Here is a 17,515-nt window from a genome sequence, read left to right on the forward strand (position 1 = left end):
AAAGCTTATTTGACCAAATGCGGCAAACGTCAGCGTCAAAATCAGCGGCATCGACAGCGACTACGCATGCGTGGCCTCCTCGAAGGCATTTGGGGTCAGGGCAGCCCAAAGCCAACTAAAACTGCAAGTCTCAGAAAAAAAACTGTTTTATCTGACTGTAAATCCCAATTTTTTTTTCTATGCTCTCGAATCCGAGAACTTTCGTTGATCGATTTCCAAAATATCATCAACGACAATGTGTCGCCCAGAAAGTGTCCAAACTTTTAATCGATACGATACGATCTTGAGTTGAACATGTCCAGCTGACTTTGCCAACTCAAGCTCTATTCAAACTGAATAACTTTGACAGGCAACCAGTAGGATTTCTTGGTACCCCCCCCCCCCAGAAGCCTTTTATCCACACTTGCCACATTGACATTCCTTAGTTGTTTCGCTGCTACTTGGAAATAAAGTCATTTGCGGCTGATTTGCGGCTGGCATGTGAATTGCCCTCAAGTGTGCGAGTTTTTGCTGCCACTCGAACATCAATCGATGGCCACGAGATCGAACAGCAAATGGCAAGAGAGAGAATAAAGATAGAGAACAGAAGCTTGCACGACGATCGGATCGATGAAGATATATGGCGAGATCATGTAGAGATCGGATCGAATCGCTGGGGCCACTAGCGCCATGAATATGCGATTCAGGCAGTTTTGCTGGCTGGAAAAAAGCTTCTAAAACTATTGGTCGAGTACAAAAACCAAAATAGGCTTACGAATAGCTTCTTTTTATTGCGCTATCAACATAATGTTGTTAGCATTTGCACAAGTAACCGAGAGCATCACACTTCAATATATTTAACAATACAAAATTTCTTGTATTAGTTTTGAATATTATCAACTTAATCGATAGGTTTTTCATCACCTAGACAAACATCGGAATAAGTTGTCGTAGATCACTTCTGTTGTTATCGAACTAATCGCGGATTTTGTGGAATCCTATCGATTGGCATGCAAACTTTTACATTAATCATGCATCGTTAAGAATTGCGAATTGGCTCCGGTCACGTCGCTATCTAAAATATCCCGAAAGTGCGACCGATGGATGATTCAGAGACCGATTCGGATTCCCATTCCATTTGCACACGATTAGTAGGCGAACGATCGAGAGAGCGAATGAATGAATTGTGAACTGGTGCGATTGCACAACCACAAAAAGCACTCTATAATTGCTATATACATAATGCTCTGGTCGAGGAGCACGGACCTGCATTTATCATTGGGGCGTGCGATGTGAAAACGCTGCATAAGTACATTAAGCATTTGAGTTATAATATATAAAAGTATATATATTTGTTGTCCGTACATCTCCGCCACGAACTTATATCGGTCTTTATTTTGTTTGTTTCGCTACGTGCCTCGGTCGCACTCCACATTTCACACGATTTAATAAATGGGGGAAGAGGACAAGAGCAGCGAAACAATGCAAAGCGGGCAAAAGAATATTGAGATATTTTTCCTAAACATTTTACTTGGAATTGATCGATTCAAAATGAGGCAGGACAAACAAAAAATTTAAAACAACATGATTTTTCGCGTAACATTTAATAACTGATGGAAACTTCGTGGGGAACTGAATGAATTTCATTTAGTTAATCAAGTTAGACGAAATATCCATTTGTATATGACTGTAAGAACTATCCAGGGACCATATCCCAAATCTTATAGCTGCAAAAACGAGTTCCACCACCCCTTAACTATCGAATCATATGAAACCATTTGAAGCATTCACAGTCGGGTGTCTCGAATTCCGGGGAATCGCAGAGGGCTCTCATTTGGTTTTCTGGTTTCCCTGCGTCATCGGATTCCATTTCAATCCTTTGGCGAATAAATTGTGGGGGAGGTTCGCTTGCTCTCCACATTGTAATGGAATAAAAACTTTGCCAACTTTGTTGTGTTTCATCTATTTGCTATTTCTTCTATGTGTTCTTCCTCTCGGTTCGATTCTGTTATTCATATTCCGAAATGGATTTGTGCAGAAAGTAGTTGGCCATTATGCCATGTGGGTGTTTGTGCCTGTATTTGTGTGCCTGTATCTGTATCTATATCTGTATTCAGCCATAAAAATTAACTTTCGTTGTGCGGAGACAATCCCTGCTGCTCATGTTGTTGTGCCTTTACTTTTTTTTGCTATTTTGCTGTCTTGGCCGGTCTTAATTAAAAGCATTGCCAAAGCCAAACACAGAAAGGCCAAAGGCAAACACAGCAAGTGGCGGGCGGCAAGTGTACGTATCTGATAGATACGAAAAACAATTCGGTTCGGAGCGGTGGTTTTCCAATTAAGTGTCACTGCAGCCAGGGGGCCGCAAATCTCCTTCAAGATGGCAAGAAATACACTTTAATCAGGCATTTAGATAGTGTATCTATATGCCATTGATTAGTTTGCTAATTGCAGGGAAGGGGGAGGGGGGTAATTGTAATGTGGCCCGGGGCGGGGGGGCGGCGGGGCAGCGGTATATAACCATAAACCCAAGCTTGGCCATTAACATAAAAGTTTACGAATGGCACAGCGCGACTTACGAGATTGGGACGGGGTGTATTCCTCAGGCAACCCAACCCCTACATTCTACAGCCCAGAATGGGCCGCGTGGCGATTCAATTAATTTATTATTCACTTAAGAGCGCCACGGGTAAACAGAAGAAGGGGGCTTTACGGGGTTCGGAGATAGCATAAAAATGTTATAAAAATTAAGCGCACACTGGGAGGAAGCGAAAGAATGCGAGCGAGAACCCTCTAAGAAGTTTTCGCACATTCCAAACGCGTCCCGCTGTCGTGCCAAAAATGTCCTGACGGCGGGGTTGCTGAAAAGATGCAAAATTGGATGGCTGGATGGTTGGATGGTGCACATTAACTTATGGACGACGCGTGGCGAAAGTTTTACAGTGATAAACATTTCCGTCCGCGTTTCGAGCGTTAAATTCGAGAGCCGAAAAACAAGGCAGACGCGCAAAATATGAAAATTGTTTCGAGAGGACAGAAAAGAAAAACCGAAGAGCAAAAGACCCTGACAATTTGGTAATTGAAAGATACATGTAGTTCTCTTTAAATTTATTAACCAGACAGTTTTTACCTAGCTTTTGAGTAATCAATATACATTTTTTCATAAAACCAAAAAAAAATTTAAATAGTTTGTGTTTGATTTAGCCTTATATTAATTCATCTTTATGTCCCATTCGAATATACCCATATGGCCAGCAAGGGTATATCGGGCCATAAAACTCAAACTGTCAGCAGCGAAGTGAATGAAATGCCTTGAAAATAGAAAATTATGGAAATGAATTGGTTGATACAAGGATACAAAGCGGGAAACTAGTTGAGCGAGGAGGGTTGGCTTTCTCTCGTTGGTTGAAAAGTGTCGAGATCCACATACATACATGCATTGAATCCATGCCAATCTTAGTATCCTACACTAAAACCCAATGAGTTTATCGTTCGGAATGCGCGTTGTGTAATCAAAGATGGCAAGAATCTATATCTATATCTATATACTCGTATATGGGTATCTTGTACATCCGCCTGCACACACCTGCTCCGTGTAGCTGTATCTGAATATCAAGGCGTCGTTAGTCACTGCCACTCAGATAAGCGAAACGAAAAAAAAAAAAACTTGGAGTGCAGTGGAAGAGAAGATATACTTTTTAGGCGGTGTGCGTGCAAGGACGTCCGTAATCGGAACTTTCATTAAACTTTGTGTTTTTTATCAGGCTTATCAGAACACTGCGTGTCAAAAGATGTCTTATCGGTGGAAAACACGAGCGAATCTTATCTGCAGGTTGTGTTGCTGCTAACCTCTCCAATTCCCCAGTCCCCAGTTCCCATTCCCCGATCGTTTTTCTCCGATTCTCCGGGTCTCCTATTCTCCTTTTCTCTCCCATTCGATTTGTCGATTTGGCGGAATCTAATTAATTTCCAGAGCTAATTCACTTTGTGACATCGAAGCGATTTATGTTGATTAAGGTGACATTATCGCTGCTGCTCGCCATTTGCGTGTTCTTTTTATTTATTGTTATTTATGGCCACTCTTGGCCTCTCTTTGTGTGTGGAATTTTATCAGAAAGCGCGTTCACTTTGTTTGCCATGGGGTTTTTCGGTGGCTTTTCGTCTCCAAAGCCATTTAGAACACTTTTCGCACCTCGTTCTCTTGGGCTGGCCAACATAAAATTAACAAAATAAGATACATTTAGATGCTCGCTCGGCCATGCGACAGCTGTCAGTGCAAAAAGCAAAAGATCGCCGAAATCACCATCATCGGCTGTAGCGATCATCATCGTCATCGTCATCATTGTTGTCTTGGTGATTTTTATGAAGGAATTCGCATTAAAAGACTTTATTGTGTTTATTTATTGAGAACGAGAATCGAGAACGGCCGAAATGGAAACAAAGATACAGATACACATCTATCCACACAGCTACAAAGTAGATCTAATGGAAATTTCTGTGTTGGCGGCACTGTAACTGAAAAAGCAGAGGCGTCACTCAAGGGGGGTCCAAGGGGGGTTCCAAGTTCATAGCCAATTCTTGCAGTTCCTACAGCAGTTAAAAGAAACATGCTGCTCCTTTCGGAAAAAGAGGTTAAAGGAATACCACTTGAGTGTAACTAATTGAGATTGCCAATTAAATTTTTTTGTTCAACCAATTCTAACCGTAAATTGATGGTGACACATAAACGTTTCGGTATTTTAATTTTATGTTCAATTTTGGTTGGCCTTCTGCAAAGAACATTTACCCAGACTTTTGAAGACCTTCCCCTCTTCAAGTTGCAATAATAACAATCTAATAGACTGCAAAATCCGTGAAAACCGATTGGCCATCCAAGTTACTTTCTAGGCGAAGCTTGTGCCCTTTTTTTTGCTCACTATGGTGCCCCGAAAGCAGACAAGTTTCAAAATTTATGCGCTTGGGAGTGCCGAAAAAGTCAGTGAAAAGGAAATCGGAGAGATGGGCGATAAAGACAGGTAAGAGCGACATCAATTAGCGGACAACAAATGTGTCCCAAATGTATATTCTTCAGCCCAGCCCAAGGGCCACGCCCATTGCACCTAGCTGAGAGCAGCTGGAGGGCACACACACACAAGTCCATAAGTCCTCATTGCTGCACACACACCAACGCACTCAGATGTGTGGCATGTCCTTGACACATATCCTGTCCTGGCGTTTGCTCAGCACGCACATCCTGCGAGCATGTGTGAGTAGGCCAGCCAACGCCTTGTGGGGCTTCGCCAGAGCTTGGCCCTAATCCATTTGAACTTTCCCCGCTCTCCGCTCCCCGTTTTCCGCTCCCCGCTTCCCGATTTGCTGCCAACTCGCTCCTCCTCTGCCTTCAAGGATAACAAAAACGAATTCTCCTACTTTATGGGCCAGCGAAACTTTTGTGGCTTTGGCTTCTTTCGGCGCATGTGTGTGAATTGCGGAGTGCCGTAATATAATCCTAATGGAATTTTCACTCAAACTTTACAACGGCGGCAACAAAAGCAAGGACACTGGGTGTCCTTTGTCATGTCCAGGGGCGTGGGGATCCCCTCGCAAAAGGAAGCAATAGAAACTGGAGGGCAGCGGTTCGCGGAAGTGGTTGAAAAACCGAAATAGAGTTTTAATTCCATCCCAGTTCGACATAGGAATATAGGAAATTAAACAACAAATTGTGAAGTATAAGTATGGCAAAATAATAATCTCGTAGTTTGAATGGAAAGGAACTGAAAAAAAAATAAGTTCCCATATGAAATAGTTTAAAACATTAACCGGAAACTTAACTGAAAACTGAAGGGGCAACCAAACGCGATCAGATTGCAACCAAGCGTTGTCTCGCTTGAGTTGCACGGGGTTTTGGAGCCCGATTTTGATTCGGATTCAAATTCCGAGGGTCAAGCGCATTAGGGCGCAACGGAAACGAGGCAAAATGGAAATGCTAAACGGCAGACAAAAAAGCTAGAGAAGAGACAGTATTATTTTTTATTTTTCTTCTCTATAGTTTTTGGGTCCCACAAATAGATATGTATCTTTCGAGGGAAGCGTGCGTTAGCGTAGTAAATTGTGATTTTATTATACAGGAAATTGAGAAGGCACCTCAGACTCCATAAAGAATATTGAATTACCATCTCAATCGATTTAGAAATGTAAGTCTGTCTATCTTATCTGTCTCTTTCTACGTAAACTAATCTCTCATTTTGAAAGGCTATCTCGGCGAAACTTTACCGAAAGAGTATATCAGCTTCGGCTCGCTGAAGCTAGCTTTCTTTCTTGTTTGATTTGATTTTGAGATAAAAGCAAACCAGTAAGCAAACCGTATCCTTGGACTAACTTTGGCTTAATTGTGCGTGTCAGGCAGCCACAAAGCCGCAACGCGGACACATGTCCATACTCAGTTGGGTGTGTTTAACCAGGACCAGCAGTCGGCAGTCGGCAGTCGGCAGTCCAAGGACCAGAAGTCGTTAATAAGAGCGGAAATGCTGGCGCCGACATTATCATTCTGGCCTCCACCCTCTTACGACGCAATTATAATAATTGAGTGAGCAGAAATACGGAAAATACAGAAGAGGGTACGGAGGGCGGGGAGCAGACAGGTTAAATTGTGCGTAACTCGCCAGTAAATGTGGCAGATTCCTGTCCTGGGCACTCGCTCCTTTTTGATTGATTTACACGCGAGTGCAGCAGAAAGTGAGTCGGTGCCTACCAGACTACAAACGAGATTGGACGAGACGACCTCACTCGACTGGCGCCCAATTGTCTCGAGGACCCTGATCCCCCTAAAGATGCAGCCTTCACACACACACACACACACGGGCAAATGATTTGCCTTGGTCCTTTCCCCATGTACTCCTCGATTTTTTCCTATTTTTTTTTTTTTTTTTTGCCACACCTAGTGACGCACAAAACCCAAGCAGTCCACCTCCTTAAGAGCAATGAATTGATTGCGTGCTGGAAATTCGTTGTCTTTGATTGATTTCGCTTGGCTGGGCTATCCATTTTGGCCTGTGCGTGTCGCCAGTGCGTATGCGTAATATTTGAATGTTTTCTTTTATTTATTTGGCCTCAGCCAGGAAGCTGTGTGTGCCCCAAAAGTTTCGCCTCGTCGTCGTTACTATATTTAGCAGTGCCATTTAATGGTTTGTTTACTTCGCGAGCGAAATGGGACGAGTGCAGTAGCATAAACACAGTGGAAAATTGAAGCGGAACTCGACGGAGGCAGCTGTTGGATTTGGAAAAAAAAACATGGTCTGGATTGTTATACTAGATATAATAGTATCTGGAGTTAATGAAGTACAATTCATTATGTTTTGAACCGACATATTCGTATACATATATTGAAAAATAGTAATAGTATATATAATCTCAAATTGAATGCAAATTGAGACCGGCTTCGACTTACCATTAAATGCAGAAATCGCCGGGCCGAGCTGAGCTGAGCTGAACTGAGCGGAGCTGAAATGAAGAGCAGAGAGGAGGGGGGAGCTGTTAGCATTCATTAGCGTCTAACGTTCAAACACGATGTGCACGGCTTGGATTGAAAGCGGTACTGAAAACGATCGAAACGCGGCTCAGAGAGAGAATCGACGGGCCCATCAATAATTGCGGCTTACGACCATCTATTATGTGTGTTTACTGTGTGTAAAGACGATTGATGGTTATTGATTAGGCGAACGACCCCGCTTCACCTCCCTCTGGGAGTAGAGGTTTTTTCTTTCTATACTGGATGGGGGGGACTTTAATGCGAGTGCGGTGGCTAAGAAATGAATCATCGCGAAAACAAAAGAAGAAACGACGCTAAAAACAAATCTCGCGTAGGTAGCGCCAATTTTTTAGGCAAACACGAATATAAATAAGCCCCGCCAAATCAAACCAAGCCAAACCAACCCAAAAGCGAATCAGTCGGACTGAGTTTGTTTGACTAACTAACACCCTGTAGTGATGGAATCAAAGGTAAAGGGTTTTTTATTTTGTTTTCTTTTTTTTTGTTGTGTTTCTTTACACAGATTTTTAACAAAAACGAGCAAACCTACTGTAAGGCAATAGTTGAGAGAAACGCCAAACTCATATACTCTTCGTCTCTGCCCACATTTGATGGGTACGACAAGCAAACCAAAGACAGAAAGCAACTAAGCGGAGAGCCAAAAAGCTGTCCATTAATTTGGCTTAAATTTGTTTATTTGGCTTTCGTAGCCAGCAGAAAAATTCTCGCGATGCCGAAACTTTGTATTTGTTCTGGACTTCCAAAACTCGCCTCCGACCGAATCGCCGCTACATCATTTGCATCAATTGTGTTATTTACACCGAAAATTGCATCTTCTGTTTGCGATCTTTAATGTCATTAATTTGTTTTCGACCTGAACGAACACAGGGATGGATGGGGATGGTGATGGGGATTCGGCTACCTGGCAACGGCTACCGTTGCAGGTTTTTGGTTTTTGTTATTTTGTGCGAATTTTCGCGTTGAGTTCGCATTGAAACCCAATTAGATGCAATTAACAGCAATTTTGCTGCGCTGCTGGCCAAAAAGGAGTGCGCCGGAGCGAATTAAAGAGCAAGTTGAAAGACTGATTGAAGAGGAAAGTTTAATTGAGCCCTTGGTGTCCCTAAATGGAATGCTTTAACTGAACGGAGCATACAGGATCATTTAGGCGAGGGCATTTTACAACTTGGCAACTTATTGTCATTCATGCGGGGTACTCATCCGGGAAGGGAACCTTAACTAAATGCTGATTTAAAATGAAAGAAATATAAACATTCAAGGGACATTTATACTAATCTTTTTGGAAAGAAAGAAAGCACGAAGTCCAACTGGAAGGCTTTAATCCTGTTTAACCTGATTCAGTTTATATTGTTTGGAAACTGATATATTTATAGCCTCAGAGCTGAGGCTATAAATATTAGACGTTTTGAGTGAAGGAATCGAGAGTCTAGCTGCGAGTTCAATCCGATCGAACGAGCTGGAAACATGTTGGGCCAACTCGTTTGGCACTTTTTTCCCTGGCCAGAAGGCTGTTAATTTCCAGTAATTGCAGGGGCTGATTGCCTGTGTGCGATCTATCAGATGGCCGGCCGGAGGAAATGGAAATATGGATGTGTTTTATGGCCTCATCGGCGGTTATATTCAATTCTCAAACTCGTAATATCGAACATCAAATGGGATTGGCGGTGGCAATGGCAGTGGAAATTGAAATTGAAATGAAAATAGAAATAGAAGTGGAGATGCGATTCGGTAACCTTGACGGGATGCAGTCGGCGATCGGGGTTCTCCTAATGAACGGGGAACACAAAGCTAAATAGAGAGTCTCGAAATGGGGGGCAATTTGTGTTGCTTTAATGTCCATTCGGGGCAATTAACCAACATCGATAGCTGCTTCACAACACACACCACACCGACTGCCATAGTAAAATTTCAATTTCAAATTTTCGGCTGCCAAGCGGCGGAGTCACAGGGACGGTCGGCGGCGGCACACATTAAAAATTATTTAATTAAGTGATTTTAATTTCGCTTTTTTCGCCGTTTGCCGTTCGCCATTTGCTGCTGCTTCCAACCACCAACCACTTGAGACGCCGATGCTGATTGTCTAATTTCATTAATCTAGGCGAAAGGGGGGGCATCTGTTTCGGGGGCCTGGGAGCTCTCGAAGTGAATGAATCGCCGTCAACTGGCAGTGGGCCAGGCAAGCGCTCGTTTTGACCCACTGTGCACGCTCTTTGTCAATTAGAATTCCGAATTTGACCTCTGTACACTAGTTGCGCGGAAGGGAAGAAGAGCCAGGGGCCAGGGGCGGGGATGGAATCGAAATCACTTCTATTGCGTGGGACTGTCCGACATAAATCACACTTGAGTGCCGTCGACATTCGAACCAGAACGGAAATAATCGCTTAATTAGCCAAAGTCCGGTCAAAGTCCAATTGAAATCGCACCTTGATTTTTAATGGGCTCCCGAATGGCGCCAGACGAAAATCGGATGGCAGCCAAAACAAGTAAATTTGCCAAAAAAACAAAAAAACGTACACAAAGAATAGTTTGACAGTGTAAAAAATTCCCGAGATGCCAAGAGATGCATTAAGATACTTTTCAGTGACCTTGTCGAAAAATAAATAACGACTATAATAAAATTTAAATTTATTATAATCAAAGGTATATGCGAACTTAATCCGGATACGTGTAAAGTATAATTACGAGGCTCAAACTTTTTCCTTTTTTTTTTTCAAAAGCATAATTTGCCTTATGGGAAATTTAACATTTATAAAGCTAGTCTTCTTTTCATACATTTAATAATTGGTTTGGGTTTATCTATAATACAATTTGGCTCGTCCTCTTCAGGTGTTCGAAACCCTTTTACACGGTCCAAAGCTGAGACCTTAGTATTAGAGGAACCAGGTGCCGCGGAGCCCTTCAGAAAGCTTCTCGCCTTCCGCTGAATCTAACTTGATTTATAGGCCGCGCCAGGGGCCATAATCCAGAATGGGGCGTGGCCGGGGCCCATTTGTGAGCCCCGACTTGTCGACCTTCATTAGTCGACTTACAAAACAGTTTTTTTTACGCTGGGTTTCAGTGCTTTGTTTTTGGCTGTTGGGGGGCTTTTGTTTGGTCGACTACAAATGCTTCCGATTCCACTCCAAAGATTCAGATGTGTGTTGTAAGTTGAAGGCCTCACTGGCGATAAGATACGGCCATAACGCCGCAGAGCTCGCATTGATTAACCAACCGACTTGGCCTGGCCAATTTTGTGGCAAAGTGCGATGACTACTAGACCATTAAAAAGTCATTACAAAAGCACAGCACACATGCATGTTTATTATTTTAAAGGGGGGGTGGGGGGTGAGGCAAGCAAGTACCAAGTACCTGGCATAATTTCAGATGGGCAATCAAAAGGTTTGGACCGCACACGGGAAGTTCCATGCCCAAGCCGAGTTTTAGATTTCCGCTACAAGTCGTTGACATGTCTGCACCGCTCCGCACCGCCCGCTCCCCTTTTTCCTTTTCGGGGAAACCCCCCGCTTCCCCTTTTGGAGCCCCTTCAGAGCTTCAGTGATGATCACTTAAAGGGTTTCGGATTGACTTGTATTCTTATTTGCCCGTTGATAATGAACGTCAATTATCGTGTGCCCGTTTGTTTGCTTTGCCTCGCTTTCGGGCCAAAGGCATTTTTTTTTTTTTTTTATTACTGCGGCTCCAACTTGGCTCAGTGCCCGCTGCCCCTTCTTATCGCCTGCGTCGTCATTAAGCCCCAGACAGCGCCAACACCTCGGCAGTCCCTTGATGTATGTGTTGTAGGAAACTCGTGCAAGTTGACCGTGACTCAGTTTTGTGAACACTTTCCCAAGCACTTGCCAACCTGATGCATTTCTACGGGCCTTTCACCTCCCTTAAAATGTATCCAAAAGGGAGAGCGATGGAGGATTTACCACCTTGATTTGAGAAAACTTTGGTTCATAGAAATATAGCTAGAGGCTATGATAGAAAATCCTCTGAAAACCAAAAAGTTTATCGAATAATTTCGGATTATTCAGTTGCCAACTGAAAAAAACTACATTTTCCGCCACCAAAACACAAATATTATAAATTTTGGGCGTTTGCTGCTTCTTTGATCTCTCAACAAAGAAATTCCATGAAATTTATTTGCCACCTGAGATAAAGACGAGGCTCCGCAGTCAATGAGATCAGATGGGAACAAGAGGCACTTCGGAAGCCATCAAGTGACATGCGAACTTTGTAAATGGCAACAAATTCGGACAAACATTGGACCCAAATTTTGGGCCACAGTATCATTACACGATTATCCGGTTCCGTATCTTTAAGAAGTGGGTGGATATAGATGGATCTGGATGGGCGCCGCCTTTTTGTGTTGTCGCTCGGCTCAAATCGCTCGGCATTATTACAGTAATTGATTGATTGATTAACTTGCAGTCTTTAATTGAATTGAAAAGTGACCGCCGGGCATGTGCCGCCTGGCATGGGCGTGGCACTTGACGATCGGTCGTGTCGGCACTGTTGTTGTTGTTATTATTGTTGTTGTTGGTGTTTTTCATGTAGTTACAACAGTTGTCGCTTCAATGTCGCCGCTTTTTAGTTGCAAATTAATGCTGACAATGCAGCAGAAATAGATACGGCTAGAGCGTCCGAATTATATGTAGCTTTAGCTCTATGCGCACATCCGATCTTGATGCGATCTATCCGCAACAAAATGGAACAATCCAGTATATTCACAAACACACATCCGACAAAAGGCCATAAAACAATCGTAAACAATTTGACGGAAGAATCCCCGGCGGGCGGCGGGTATCGCGGAGTTACATAAAGTAACCTAACCACAAGGTGAAAAGACAATCAGTGCAAAAGCCGATCCGCAAGTCAAATCATCTGGGAACGCTTTTGACAAAAATGTTACTCTTGTCAATGAGTTTTTCGTAAAGATAATGACATATTCTGGAGACTTCTGAAAAAGCGAATATTCCACAAGACTTTTGGGGCGACGGGGGTATTTGTTGTGCGGGGTACCGCCGCTTTGCCATGATTGTGATTATCATTATGATTATAAGTCAAGAAATATTTGATTGGTGCGTTCGTGCTTTGTTATTTTTTGTTGTTGTTTTTTTTTTTTTTTTTTATGACCGAGCTCGTTGTGGGGGCTTTATGATATTTTAATTTATTTTGAATTCCAAATGAATTGCTTATTGTTTTAAATGGAGGTTCGGATGGGTTTGTTTCGATTGCTAATTAGCATAGCAGAAACAAGTTGAACAAAGCTCGAAAATACAAACTAAAATAAATAGCGGTAGAAGTAGAAATATCCGACTGTGTGAGGCAAACAAACAAAAGAGCAGGGGAAAATGAAGAAATACTAAAGAGAAACTAGTTTCGACTAATGAATGGCGGTGTGCGTGAATGGGAAGTTGCTGATAGAGATGGATAAATAAAATATAAATATAAAAAAATATATATATATATACATATATATATTTATATATATATATTGGAAAAAAAATGGGAGAATATGGCAAATGAAATGCCAATGAACCAAAGAGGCCAAATGGCTATTTTTCTTTCGTTTCTATGCCGTTCATTTGATTTGTTTTGAATAATATATGAATGCTTTTGCCATTTGTCGAATGCAAAAAGGAGGAAAACGATTCCGCGCAGAAGAGTTATGGCCACTGGCCGTTTGAAAGTCGACAGTCGACAGTCGGAAATGGAAATGGAAATGAAAATGGGAATGGCCGGCAAACTGGGCGCGGACTTGGGATTGGGTTCGCGACTGGATTTTGGACCGGGTCGTAATATTGCATTTACAAATCGGTCAGCGTGTCAGCAGAGAAGATTGTGTGACTAATAGAAAGATATGCTTGCGAATTTTTCTTAGTCGAGCTTAAACGAGAAATATCGACGACTCCCACCCACACACTCTCGCACTCTCGCACACTCGCACACACTGGGACACCCACAACCACTCAGAGCAGCAAAGTGTAACGAAGTTAGAAATCCACACACATAAACAAAAAGCTTTTAACGCCCACGCCAAGGCCGGAGCTAATTTGCATATCTCGACGCGCATACACGAAACCCGAAACACAAAAAAAAATATTCAAAAAAACAAAAAAAAAAAAAAAAGCGAGAAAACGGCGAGTCTTGGTTCTATATGCCTGAAAGTACATACATAAATACATAAGAGTGGTTCAAAATGAAGACAGCTCAATAAGCCGCTTTGAGTGTACGGAAGGCGCCAGCTGGTCAGAGGAACTCCGTTTATTTCGTCTATTGGGCTGTCGGATGATCCAGGGAATGATTAGGGGTCATCGAAGGAACCTAAATCGTATTGATTTAAACATATATCTAGTCTTTGAAGCATATATCTGTGTGTATATATGCATTTGTGAGCCAGCTACCTAATACTTTTTGCTTTGGCTCGGAGTGCCAACGACCTATTGCCAGTTTTCGGGGTCGCCGTATAAGAAAGATGTTATTGGTAGCTAATTAACAAATTTTACGTTTTTTGGGTATGGCCTATTCTTAGCCTTTCTTCGTTAAATTTTAGTTGTTGATTGGATATAACTACCCCGGTTACTAAGAAATAAGTAACATACCCCTTCGTACAGGACAATGGTGGTGAAGTGGTCACCGCGAAACTGTGACCCAGTCGGGGTCAACAGCTGGCCAATGCTTCATTTCGACGGCTATGCTGCGGATATCCATGCTAATGTATCCGCCAGATACACTGGGGCCACCCGTGTGTGCGTGTGTAACTAAATACAATGCAAATTTTTTTCGACTCAATTACTCAAAAGCAAAAGCAAGAACAACAAGCGTCGAAATATATTATCACACAGACACAACACACAGCGTGTACAGCGGCGCATGCAAATTATATATATTTTACACCCCCATGACGTTGCAGGGCCATAATTAATTAGTTGAACGGGGCACGGAACTTGGACCAGCTCTTGGGTTCGAGTTCCTTTTTTTCGGTTCTTGTGCTAATGAGTCCATATTGTGCGAAAAAGGCAGCGTCTGTGGGGCAGCAATAACAAATACAGAGACACCGAAACGAACAAACACCGCACATCAAACGGAAACGTGGCCGAAAACAAGCGAACAGAGTTGCCAAATACCGTTGGGAAACGTTTTCGAATAGAAAAAGTTTTGGTAGGAAACAGCTGCAGTTGTCCCAATATTTTATATTATTTTTATATTGTTTATTATATTATTGTTCTTGTCGCACGCAAGTTTCTCTGCGTTTGCAAGCCCCTTTTGATTTTATAAGATAGTAGAAAACAGTTCGAGCGACAACTCTGGAAGAACGAGCTATTTAAATTGATTCCCGCCGGACTTCCTTGCCATATCATATTACGTACTATATAGCAGCTCTCTCTTGCCTTTCGCTTGTATCCTGTTTGCCTGATGGACATGACCCATAAAACAACAACGGGCATGTGACCCATTAAACACGGTACACGGTATGGTATGCTATGCAGCAGTGAAAGTGATGGCACGGAGAGAAAAAAGAGAGCGGGCGAGAAGCCAAACCTTCGGGCCAAGCCCTCGCGCACACTGCATTAATATGATTAGCAGGGAGATATGGCCGGTGGCGGTGGGAACTGAACCTGAGGCGGAGGAGCTAATGCCATTTCCTGGAACGCGCCCAATGTCGGTGGAAGGTCGTCCTCGGGTGCCGTGGGACACCCGTTGACCTACCATATGGCCAAACCACCGAAAAAATCCCCCCGCTCCACACCGAACAGAAACAACAACCAAACCGATCCATCCACCAGCCCCGAAAGAGTAGCTTGGCGTGCAGCCCACGTGCATTGAGCCAAAGCATAGAAGGTACTTCAAGGGGCTTCTACACACATATTTGTATCTCAGTGCGTGGGCCGACTTCAAATACACCAGCTACGGAAGTGCAGCCGCCAACGTAACCATAAAAACAGCTTCTTACTGTACAGTGATCTTTGGAAAACTATAGATATTACACATATACTTGTACCGCACATCTTAAATAGAAGTTTAACAAGAGAAGAAGCTAGCTTCCCTTGCAGTTATTACAAATGTTAACCAAAAACTGAAATGTTAATACCTTCTGCAATATAAAGGAACTACCAATTGGTATAAGTCTTAGGGTCACGCTTCTGGGTAAACAATTGTTATCTGCGAACTGTTGTTGGCTTCATTTGACTAATCCCCGATTAATCCTTACCCACTGCATTGTATTTTCTTTGCGACTGTTTCTCGGAGGAACTTTTTAAGCCCGAGCTCATTTATCACCCGTTCTGTCCGACGTATTGGTTGAACATTCAATTTCCCTACGCAAATTAACAGCACAACATTCGGCGCTTTTTCGCTGTCTTTCCGGCTTTTATTTTCTGTATTTTTCGTGTTTGGACCTTGAACAAGGTGAAGTTGATTGTTGAATTGTTGTTGCTTATGCTGATCGCAGCATTGTTGCCGACACATTGTTGTTGTTGTTTTGAAGTTCAAAGTTAACGAAACGAGTCGAAAAGCGAGACGCAGCCAAAGAAGAGAAGACAATGTATAGAAAACGAAAATTCACATCTCCAAATGGCAGCAAACATGGGAGATGAACAGAATGAAAGACAAAGAGGCGTATACTTAATATAAATGATGCAGCATCTAATGATCGTGTATGGCCAAAAAAGTGAAAGAAGCTGCACTAATGAAAAGAAACGACTGCACCGTTAAAATGGGTATTAAATTGAAGCAGTGTGATTAAGTATTTTGTTTTCTCAATAATTTATTTTTGTTTTTTCATCCCCACCACCAGGTGTTCGATTACTTTATACCTGTTTAGCTAAATCAATTCCCAGCTTAGAATCAATTCAAATTTCTTTCTCCCTCTCCCGTTCACTCAGAATCCATTTAAATTTTTGTCTTGTTTTTTGCTTAATTTTATATTGCACAATCAGTTTGTGCCGCATTTAGATACAGATACGTACGAGTACATATACAAATACATATGAACCCGCGTACGAGGTGACAAATTGCCTTTTGATGTTGGAAACGCAATTGGACGACCTTGAAGCTGCATGTAACCCCGGTTATCTGCCCCACTCCCCCAATTATTTTCCAGCAGGCAATTTATTTTGTCAAATTTTTCTTTGTTTCAAATAAATTACGAATAATTTGGGTGTTTTTTTTTTTTTAAACACAATCCATAACAAATTACTCAAAAGGTGAAGGAAAACCGAGAAACAAGCTACAACAGAATGCTTGAGTTTTCCCATACTTAAACAGCCTTCAACCTCTGCTTCACTTAGTACTCTTTTAATTGTTATTTAATTAAGATGCGAACTGTTATTATATTCTATTATTAATAACAATCGTTAGTGTGTTTTTGGAGCATCCGACGGTTTTTTATTCCGCGGATTTGCTTTGAAGCAGTTTTTTGTCCGAATTTACTGTCGTATTTTATGGAATCCAACGCGTAACACTGACAGACGGGCAAATCATAAACATTCAACAAAAGCTAACTCCCTTCTTGGCCCATTCCCCTTTTCCCAGCTCCGCCCATCGCAGCGGAAAGTCATTAACAGTGAGCCCCGATTCGGTTTCGGATTTCGATTTGAATTCGGATTCGGCTTCTAATGAGTTTGCCAGCCATTTGTCTTGCGAGCGGAAAGGGGATTACTAAGCTACGCAGCTGAAAAATGTTTTTTGAGTTCGGGATAAATATATATGTGTAGTAATATTGAAGTTAAAGATAGGGGATCTCCAAGGGTTAATCAGCATGGGCTTGTCCTTGAAAATCCTATATATATATATATATATAGATAGCTATTCAAGTTCTATTTGAATTTTTTCTTTTTCGAACTGCGTGCAATGAAAGCAAAAGTTTGGGAAACTACTAGACCTCTTGATCATCCCCTCTGACAACGGCTCTGTCTACGTTTTGGACCATTAAAACGCAGTAGAGCATAAAGCTGACTGCATTTTAAATTACTTAAAGTGAGACAAAAAAAAAGTCTCCCAAATTCCTTTTAAAAAAACAAA

General features: G+C 42.2%; 2 protein-coding genes across 3 annotated transcripts in view; one reads left to right on the forward strand and one right to left on the reverse strand.

Annotated features, from left to right (window-relative positions):
* Window positions 1-17,515, forward strand: part of LOC108097220 (calcineurin B homologous protein 2) — a 53,373-nt gene that overhangs the window by 14,003 nt on the left and 21,855 nt on the right. The window lies entirely within an intron of this gene.
* LOC108097219 (activating transcription factor 3) overlaps window positions 1-17,515 on the reverse strand; it is a 33,545-nt gene that overhangs the window by 10,566 nt on the left and 5,464 nt on the right. Inside the window, exon 2 of the mRNA XM_017199367.2 lies at window positions 7,406-7,458. The gene's annotated coding sequence lies outside the window, so the exon portion shown is untranslated. The remainder of the gene's footprint in view (window positions 1-7,405; window positions 7,459-17,515) is intronic.

Source organism: Drosophila ficusphila, unplaced genomic scaffold (genome assembly GCF_018152265.1).
Source record: "Drosophila ficusphila isolate 14025-0441.05 unplaced genomic scaffold, ASM1815226v1 contig_198, whole genome shotgun sequence".
Lineage (NCBI taxonomy): Eukaryota > Metazoa > Arthropoda > Insecta > Diptera > Drosophilidae > Drosophila > Drosophila ficusphila.